The sequence below is a fragment of the Marmota monax genome, unplaced genomic scaffold, assembly GCF_021218885.2.
Source record: "Marmota monax isolate L192 unplaced genomic scaffold, Marmota_monax_Labrador192_F-V1.1 WCK01_AAM20220418_F8-fsc00001, whole genome shotgun sequence".
NCBI classification, from domain to species: domain Eukaryota; kingdom Metazoa; phylum Chordata; class Mammalia; order Rodentia; family Sciuridae; genus Marmota; species Marmota monax.
In genome coordinates, this window is record NW_026693777.1 from 34,875,677 (window position 1) to 34,886,986 (window position 11,310).

The window sequence follows — 11,310 nt, forward strand, 5'->3', positions numbered from 1 at the left end:
TGCTAAACTGAAATATTTTAGTCACTTCCTGCTATGCTATTCAAACTTCGTATTTATAAATTAATCAGAAAGATGAGTTCTGTATAATCACCACTAATCTATTTTTAAGAGAAGCTTGTACATGTATATTTTATTAAGATATCGAAATGACATTGATTTAAATGAAAATAAACTGCATCTTTAGGAAGTCTGTCACTTTTTTTTTCTGTGTAAGCAGAATGATTTGACCCTTATTGTGAGCCCAAGGTTGAATTTCTATCTTTTCAGCAAACTGATTCCTGCATCAGCACACACATGTGGTGCCACCTAAGAAAATAGTAACTTTGTGTTTCATGATCTACCTGCACTGCAAATTGGTACAACCTTTCTGGAAAGCAGTACAGAGATTCCTTAGAAAACTTGGGATGGAACTACCACTTGACCCAGTTATCCTTCTCCATTTATACCCAAAGGACTTAAAATCAGCATACTACAGTGACACAACCACATCAGTGTTTATAACAGCTCAATTTGCAATAGCTAAACTATGGAACCAACCAACAACAGATGAATGGATAAAGAAAATGTGGAATATATACACAATGGAACATTACTCAACCTTAAAAAAATAAAATTATGGCATTTGAAGGTAAAAGGATGGAGTTGGAGAATATTATGCTAAGCAAAGTAAGCCAGTCTCCCAAAACCAAAGACCAAATGGTTTCTCTGCTATGTGGATGCCAATTCACAATAAGGGGGTGCAGGCAGCTAGGGGCTAGGTAAGGATGGAGAAACTTTGGGTTGGGCAGAGGGGAGTGAGCAGCAGACAGGGGGTGAGGAGTGGGAAGGATGGTGGAGTGAGATAGATGTTATTATCCTATGTACATGTATGACTGGACAGATGAACAGGGTGACTCTGTATTGAGTACAGTCAGAGAAATGAGAAGTTGTGCTCCATTTGTATGCAATGAGTAGAAATGCATTCTGCTTTCATGTATAATTAGAATAAATAAAAAATAAAATGGGGGAATAAAAAAAAAAGAACACGAGGGGATCCAACATGGTGGCGGGCGGAGAGGCAGCGCTTACAGTACCCCCTCAGTGATGGGGTCAGAGAGACGCATAGATACGCTTAGATTCTACCTGCGGAGAATCTCCTAGCAAAATTCCACTGAAGAGAGACCGGCCGGGAGTTACTAGGATTTTTGGAGGTGACAGTTTGCCCCAGACGAGTGGATCCCCGCCAAGAGATGCAGAGGTCCAGACCCGCCAGCCATTGTCCACGCGCCACGCTGCAGCCGCCCGCCCCACCACGGCCACCCGCCCGCAGCCACCGTGACTGGGTGGCTAGCCTCCGAGACGCAGATTGGCAGGAAGAGGTCTTTAGCCAAGCCTTCATGAAATAGCGAGCCGGGAGCTGAGGCCAACTGGGGATGGACCTGTCCCACCCCTCCCTTCGGACACTCCAGCAAGGAGCCTGGGGCCAGCCATAGCAGAGAGGTGATGTCACTGGAGTTCGGCCGACGGAATTCCTTCCCAGCGGAATCCACTTTAGCAGGTGTGTGACTCCCACCCCATCCAGATACAAGCATCCAGGGAACCTCAGGGATCTCTCTGGGGGCGCGTCTGTAGAGAAGCAGAGGGGATTCCCGATCCCCAACCCCCCATATCACCAGTGGCAACTCCCAAGGTCTTAGCCGCCAGTTTACCACAGCACTGGGGCTTAAATGGGACACGCGGTGGGGCTGCAAGTGTAACTAGATCTTTGGGGAACCGCTTCCAGTGAACAGGACCTGGCTGGCCGGCTGACAGGAGGAAGGGGGGGAGGGGCTGGAGAAGTGAAACGGCGATGGACTGACAACATTGAGAGACTCCCAGGAGCCGCCTCACAGGGATTGCTATCCGCACATAGAGGGCAGAAGCTTGGCTCGGAGGGCAGAGCTCCGCCTACTGGAAGAGAAGAAAATGGATCTCTAAGACTTCAATTTTTTCTTTTTTTTTTCTTCTCTCTCTGTTCTTTTCTGCCCTTTTCCTTTTTTCTTTCTTTCCCGTTTCAAGTTTTATTGTTCTTTTCATTCTCCTCTAATCTATCTCTCTCTCCTTCTTTCTTTTTAAGAGCACCTTCCTTCCCCTACCCCCCAACTTTCATCCCAATCATTATGTCTTCCATTACATGTAATTGTCTAAATGCAAATAGGTGAATGTTTCAAGGCTGTCTATAGAGCTCCTAAATACCTAGCTAATACCAACACTTTGATCCAATTGCCTGTTAGTATCCCCCTTCAGTAGAGCAATCTTCTAAAGTAGCCAAGACTTACTAACCCTCATACCATCATAGCAACTAACCTAAACATAAAGTCCTAAGAACAAACAACAAATCACTATACGCATACAGAATCCAGAAGCCTTCTATGAATTGAATGAATCAGCTTTAAAGTACAATAAAGCCCAACATTTCTAGGCATAGTCTCCCACCACAAAGGAGAGACAACAGAGATATACAAAACCAAAACAAATTTATAGAAGAAAGCAGATACACAGCAGTCAAACAGAGCTGGAAAGTAAAGTGAACAACATGAAAAAACAAGGGAAAAAAGGATTACAAACAATGCAGGACAACTTAAATCTACAGGAGGACCTAGAAGCATCAGAAACATGGACAGGGAAAGAACTCAAGGCATACTTACCTCAGATGGAATGGGATATTAGAGAAGACATGAGACAGCAAGTCCAAGCAATGAAAGTATATTTTGAAAACGAATTAAACAAACAAATTCAAATGGCAAAGAACGAGCTTTAACAGGAGATAGAGATTTTAAAAAAAATCAAACAGTAATCCTAGAAATGCAGGAAACCATAAACCAAATTAAAAACTCTAATGAGAATATTACAAATAGACTAGATCAAGTAGAAGTCAGAACATCAGATAATGAAGACAAAGATTATCAACTTGAAAAGAATATAGTCAACACAGAAAGGATGCTTAAATCTCATGAGCAATCTATCCAAGAGATATGGGATGTCATAAAAAAACCAAACTTGAGAGTCATTGGGATAGAAGAAGGTATAGAGGTTCAAACCAAAGGAATGGACAACCTATTAAATGAAATAATCCTAGAAAACTTTCCAGAGATGAAAGATGGAATGGATTGCCAAATCCTGGAAGCCTACAGGACCCCAAACATTCAAAACCATAATAGACCAACTCTAAGACATATAATTATGAAGATAGCCAACATACAGAACAAGGAGAGAATATTAAAAGCAATGAGAGAAAGGAGGCAGATTACATTCAGGGGTAAACCAATTAGGTTAACGAGTGATTTTTCATCACAGACTTTGAAAGCAAGAAGATCCTGGAACAACGTATTTCAAACGCTGAAAAATAATGGATTCCAACCAAGAATACTGTATCCAGCAAAATTAAGCTTCAGATATGACAATGAAATTAAAATATTTCAAGATAAACAAAAGCTAAAAGAATTTGCAGCCAGAAAACCAGCACTGCAAAGCATTTTGAGCAAAATACTACAAGAAGAGGAATTGAAAAATAGCGCTCACAACTAACAGTGGGAGGTATCTCAGTAAAGGGGGAGAAAAATAACCAAAGAGGAAAAACTAGCCAAACTAAAATAAATAAATAAATAAACATGACTGGAAGTACAAACCATATTTCAATTGTAACCTTAAATGTCAATGTCTTAAATTCACCAATCAAGAGACATAGGCTAGTTACCTGGATTAAAAAAAAAACAAACCAACAATATGCTGCCTTCAGGAGACTCATATGATAGGAAAAGACATACACAGGCTGAAGGTGAAAGCTTGGGAAAAATCATACCACTCACATGGCCCTCGGAAGCAAGCAGGAGTGGCCATACTCATATCGAATAAAATCAACTTCAAACCTAAGTTAATCAAAAGGGATAAAGAAGGACACTATATACTGTTAAAAGGAACCATCCACCAACAAGACATAACAATTATCAATTTGTATGCACCAAATAATGGTGCTGCAACGTTCATAAAACAAACTCTCCTCAAGTTCAAGAGTCAAATAGACCACAACACAATAATTATGGGTGACTTCAACACACCGCTCTTGCCATTAGACAGATCCTCTAGACAAAAGCTCAATAAAGAAACTACAGAACTCAATAACACAATCAATAACCTAGACTTAACCGACATATATAGAATATATCAACCATCATCAAGAGGATACACTTTCTTCTCAGCAGCACATGGATCCTACTCAAAGGTAGACCATATATTATGCCATAGGGCAACTCTTAGTAAATATAAAGCTGTGGAGATAATACCATGCACCATATCTGATCATAATGGAATGAAACTGGAAATCAATGATAAAAGAGGGAAGGAAAAATCCTGCATCACCTGGAAAATGAACAATATGTTACTGAATGATCAATGGGTTACAGAAGACATAAAGAAGGAAATTAAAAAAATTCTTAGAGATAAATGACAATACAGACACAGCATACCGAAATCGATGGGACACAATGAAAGCAGTTTTAAGAGGGAAATTCATTTTCTGGAGTTCATTCCTCAAAAAAAAGAAAAAAACCAACAAATAAATGAACTTACATTACATCTTAAAACCCTAGAAAAGGAAGAGCAAAACAACAGCAAATGTAGTAGAAGACAAGAAATAAAATCAGAGTGGAAATCAACGAAATTGAAACAAAAAAAACATTGAAAAAATTGATAAAACTAAAAGTTGGTTCTTTGAAAAAATAAGTAAGATCAATAGACACTTAGCCATGCTAACGAAGAGAAGAATAGAGAGAACTCAAATTACTAACATACGGGATGAAAAAGGTGATATCACAACAGACACTACAGAAATACAGAAGATAATTAGAAAATATTTTGAAACCCTATATTCCAATAAAATAGAAGATAGTGAAGATGTCGATGAATTTCTTGAGTCATATGATCTGCCCAGATTGAGTCAGGAAGACACACACAATTTAAACAGACCAATAACAAAGGAAGAAATAGAAGAAGCCATCAAAAGATTACCAAGAAAAGCCCTGGACCGGATGGGTATACAGCGGAGTTTTACAAAACCTTCAAAGAGGAACTAATACCAATACTTTTCAAGCTATTTCAAGAAATAGAAAAAGAAGGAGTTCTTTCAAATTCATTCTATGAGGCCAACATCACCCTGATCCCGAAACCAGACAAAGACACTTCAAAGAAAGAAAACTACAGACCAATATCTCTAATGAACTTAGATGCAAAAATTCTCAATAAAATCCTGGCGAATCGAATACAAAAAGCATATCAAAAAAATTGTGCACCATGATCAAGTAGGATTCATCCCTGGGATGCAAGGCTGGTTCAATATACGGAAATCAATAAATGTTATTCACCACATCAATAGACTTAAAGATAAGAAACATATGATCATCTCGATAGATGCGGAAAAAGCATTCGACAAAGTACAGCATCCCTTTATGTTCAAAACTCTAGAAAAACTAGGGATAACAGGAACATACCTCAATATTGTAAAAGCAATTTATGCTAAGCCTCAGGCTAGCATCATTCTGAATGGAGAAAAATTGAAGGCATTCCCTCAGAAATCTGGAACAAGACAGGGATGCCCTCTCTCACCACTTCTGTTCAACATAGTTCTTGAAATACTAGCCAGAGCAATTAGACAGACAAAAGAAATTAAAAGCATAAAAATAGGAAAAGAAGAACTTAAATTATCACTATTTGCTGACGACACGATTCTATAACTAGAAGATCCAAAAGGGTTAACAAAGAAACTACTAGAACTAATAAATGAATTCAGCAAAGTGGCAGGATATAAAATCAACACGCATAAATCAAAGGTATTCCTGTATATCAGCAACAAAACTTCTGAAATGGAAATGAGGAAAACCACCCCATTCACAATATCCTCAAAACAAATACTTGGGAATCAACCTAACAAAAGAGGTGAAAGATTTATACAATGAAAACTACAGAACCCTAAAGAGAGAAATAGAAGAATATCTTAGAAGATGGAAAAATATACCCTGTTCATGGATAGGCAGAACTAACATCATCAAAATGGCAATATTATCCAAAGTTCTCTACAGGTTCAATGCAATGCCAATCAAAATCCCAATGGCATTTCTTGTAGAAATAGATAAAGCAATCATGAAATTCATATGGAGAAACAAAAGACTCAGAATAGCAAAAGCAATTCTAAGCAGGAAGTGTGAATCTGGAGGTATAGCGATACCAGATTTCAAACTGTACTACAGAGCAATAGTAACAAAAACAGCATGGTACTGGTACCAAAACAGGCGGGTGGACCAATGGTACAGAATAGAGGACACAGAGACCAATCCACAAAATTACAACTTTCTTATATTTTATAAAGGGGCTAAAAGGATGCAATGGAGGAAGGATAGCATCTTCAACAAATGGTGCCGGGAAAACTAGAAATCCATATGCAACAAAATGAAGCTGAACCCCTTTCTCTCGCCATGCACAAAAGTTAACTCAAAATGGATCAAAGAGCTTGATATCAAATCAGAGACTCTGCGCCTGATAGAAGAAAAAGTTGGCTCCGATTTCCATATTGTGGGGTCGGGCTCCAAATTCCTTAATAGGATGCCCATATCCCAAGAGTTAATAACAAGAATAAACAAATGGGACTTACTTAAACTAAAAAGTTTTTTTCTCAGCAAGAGAAACAATAAGAGAAGTAAATAGGGAGCCTACATCCTGGGAACAAATTTTTACTCCTCACACTTCGGATAGAGCCCTAATTTCCAGAATATACAAAGAACTCAAAAAATTAAACAATAAGATAACAAATAACCCAATCAACAAATGGGCCAAGGACCTGAACAGACACTTCTCAGAGGAGGACATACAATCAATCAACAAGTACATGAAAAAATGCTCACCATCTCTAGCTGTCAGAGAAATGCAAATCAAAACCACCCAAAGATACCATCTCACTTCAGTAAGATTGGCAGCCATTATGAAGTCAAACAACAACAAGTGCTGGCGAGGATGTGGGGAAAAGGGTACACTTGTACATTGCTGGTGGGACTGCAAATTGGTGCGGCCAATTTGGAAAGCAGTATGGAGATTCCTGGGAAAGCTGGGAATGGAACCACCATTTGAACCAGCTATTGCCCTTCTCGGACTATTCCCTGAGGACCTTAAAAGAGCGTACTATAGGGATACTGTCACATCAATGATCATAGCAGCACAATTCACAATAGCTAGACTGTGGAACCAACCTAGATGCCCTTTAATAGATGAATGGATTAAAAAAATGTGGCATTTATACACAATGGAGTATTATGCAGCACTAAAAATTGACAAAATCATGGAATTTGCAGGGAAATGGATGGCATTAGAGCAGATTATGCTAAGTGAAGCTAGCCAATCCTTAAAAAACAAATGCCAAATGTCTTCTTTGATTTAAGGAGAGCAACTAAGAACTGAGCAGGGAGGAAGAGCATGAGGAAAAGATTAACATTCAACAGAGACGAGTGGTGGGAGTGAAAGGGAGAGAGAAGGGAAATTGCATGGAAATGGAAGAAAACCCTCAATGTTATAGAAAATCACATATAAGAGGTTGTGAGGGGAAGGGGGAGAAACAAGGGAGAGAACTGAACAACAGCAGATCAGGTAGAGAGGGAAGATGGGAAGGGAGGGGAGGGGAGGGGGAATAGTAGGGGATAGGAAAGGCAGCAGAATACAACAGTCACTAATATGGCATTATGTAAAAATGTGAATGTTTAACTGATATGATTCTGCAATTTGTATTTGGGATAAAATGGGAGTTCATAACTCACTTGAATCAAATGTATGAGAGATGATATGTCATGAGCTTTGTAATATTTTGAACAACCAATAAAAAAATCTGAAATTAAAGTTCAAAAAAAAGAGAATTCTGTGGAGACCTTGAATTCTGAGTGGTGGGAGACCCCCTTGATGAAAGAATCCTAGACCCCAGAAAGTTTCCATGGGACAGAACTACCATATCCATGCCTCTTCCATGCTACATTTTGACATGAGTGCAAAATAAAGTGGTAAAGACATGGAAAAAAAAAAAGAACACATGTGTCTTGTTGCCTCCAAATCATAGTTGTTCAGGATGTTCTTTTGGGTGCTAGATTATCAAATGTTGCTCTCATCTTTCTGCTCCCAAAATCCCAGTATCAGGTAATTATGCTCATGACCTCAAAAATAAGGTAATGTAGAGCAAAACACTTGCCTAATATGCATCTGGCACAAGATTCTATTCCCATCACCCCTCCCCAAAAGCTTACATGTTGTGTAAAGATACTTATTTTTACCTTCAGTTAAGTAGATTTTTAAATGTTATCTCTAATAATAAATGACATTATATATTATTGTTTTCTAGGGAGTTATTTTAGCAATATTCAAGTACCATCATAGCATTATTAATTCCACTAATAAATCATGATTCTCTTCAGTTCCTTCACCATATTAATTGACAACTTTTTATTGATTTCCATCTATAATATATTTCTTTGATGTATGACATAAATGTTAGCGATTATGAAAAAATTTATTTCATATTTAATAAGTTTAATGTAATCAGTGAAATACTGACAACAAAAGAATATAAATACATATTAATCTTAGCTCTTTTTTCTTTTTTTGCATATCCTTTGATCATAATCAAGATGTTAATTTAATTATTAAAGAAGATTTTGAAGTCTTACAAATCATTTCAGGTAGTGGTAGCAGTATGTTAGAGACAAAATGAAATCAGAAAATAATTGTGTGTATTCCATCAATGGATAAAAATGATCTAAATAACAAGAATCAGTATGTTTTATTTCATTTCAAAGATGGCAAAAGTGCCATCTAGCAGTTGTGCTCCATCGTGTATCCCCAAATGGCCTGAATACTTATCTCCACAAAAAAATCTGAGCCTGGATATTTACAGTAGTATTCTTCATAATTGCCATAAAACAAAAATAAGCAACATGTTCTTCAGGATATGAATTGTTAAGTAAAGTGTGGCACATTCATAAAAAAGTATCAGTCTTAAAAACAAATGAGCTATCATTATATAAAAAGGCACATAAAAACCTAAACCGTGTATTAATAAGCACATGTGCGAATCCAAATAGGCTCTGTATAGTGTGAGTCTAATTATTCAACATTTCAGAAAAGACAAAACCATTGAGACAGTAGATCCACTTTTCCAGGAGCAGGATTTAGATTGGAAAAAAGGAGAAAAGAATGGGCAGAGTCCAGAGAAATATAAGGGCAGGGAAATTATTTGGAGTGACAATACAATATTAGATGTATGTGATTATGTATTTGTTCAAACCTATAGAATATATAATCTCAAAATTGAACCCTAGAGTCAATTACAGACTTTGGGTGAGAATAATGTGCTAGGGTAAATTCAAGTATGGTAACAAATGCACTATCATGGGGTTGATTGTTGATAATTAGAAAGTGGGGCTTGTATTTGAGGAAGAAACACATGGAACTCTCTGCACTGTCTACCCAAGTTTGCTGAAATGTAAAGCTGCTCTCAAAAACAGTCTGTAACTTTTTTTTTGAAATTATGCTGCTAACACACATCAAGACTTCAATTTCAGTAATGAGTAAATCATGTTTCACAAGAAAAGAATATTACAGTCATGCCATATAAAGGGGTCAACTATCAAGAGGATTTAATATTTTTAATCATGTATGTCTTACATAGCAGAGCTTTAAAATGCATGGAAAAAAAATCTAAGAGAACTACAAGAGGTAGATTTTTTTTTAATTCTAAAAGACTGTACTATCCCTCTATTGATAATAGAAGTAAACAAAAATTCACCAGATGCTGTGATTCTGGTCAACTAGTTGCTCGGCTACCTTGTCGCGGAGGTGGGGGGGGGCGGTGTAGAGACGCAGAATCAACACACAGACTCCGGGAGCTGGTGAGAGAACTGGCTGAAGACCCACCTCAGGTCAGCACCCAGTAGCTCAGTTTATTTTTGGAATGCATACAATTGTTACAGGGTTGGAGTGGGGCATGCCCATCAATCATGCATAAGCAAGATAGTATCCATAGGCCAATCATCTTATGCCTAATGTAACCACACTACGAGGATGTTCTAAATATTGCTATCATCAGGAAGGGTCTTTGTCCCTAGGGGAGGGGATTTCTAAGTTAGAAGTTCCATTCCTGAATCTCCTGGCTATGTTTCCTGTCCTGGCAGCTTGGCAACGCTAACCACAGGGCTAAGGATGTGTTTCACTAAGGGCTCGCTGGAGCAGAGCATTCCATCCTGTTCCTATCAGGAATAGGCATTCCTATCAGGCCTGAACAAGCGTAGATTCTTCAAGCACTCCAAGCTGCTCATAGCTGCTAGCTGTAAACTGAAAGTTATTCCAACAACCAGAGAATGTAGAAGACCTGAAGACACATATGAGGCAATATGATGCAATTGAAAATTGTAGAAAGTTTTACAAAAACCCACAGATTACTGCATCTTTACAAATGCACAAACAATATTCAGCAAGTTAGCTCATGTTCTGGGCTATAAACAAAGACTTACTAAATTTAAGTATTAAAGTCACACAGAGATGTGTGCATAAATGTACATTTCAACTTCATTCATAATAGTCAATAACAGGAAACAACTCAAATTTTCTCCAACAGATGAGCTAGTAACCTAATTGTGGTTTAAAGATAGAATAAATATCCCTAATAACAGAGATTTAAAACAGGTGAAACAAAAAATAACTGATAGTATTATAAGGAAGATTGAATTAGGGTTTATGATCAGAGACATCCATACTCCTCTCTTAATAATTGATAGACCAGACCATAATTTTTGTCATAAAAAACTCAATAAATTTAAATGTTCAAATTACAAAGAAATTAGTACAAAAGTCATTACAGCTTTATTTGTAATAGCCAAAAACTGGAAACAATGTAAATATCCCTCAGCAGATGAATGAATGACCAAATTGTGGTACATCGTGGTACAATGGAATACTACCCAACATTTAAAAAGGAACAAACTACTGATATTCACATGGCATGGTAAATATTAATGTAAATATGCCAAGTGAAAGATGTCATACTCAAAAAGAGTACATAAGATTTTATTCTATTTATAAAAAACTGAAAAGTGCAAACTAAATGACTAGTAATAGGTACGGATTTATGGTCATCTATGGAGGGTGGATGTGATTAGGGTAAGAAAAAAATGATTTGTCAAGGAACAAGAAAACTTAGAGGGCTGCTATTTTTTTAATTGGTGCATTGTAATTGTACATAATGGTGGGATTTATTGTTACATATTAGTA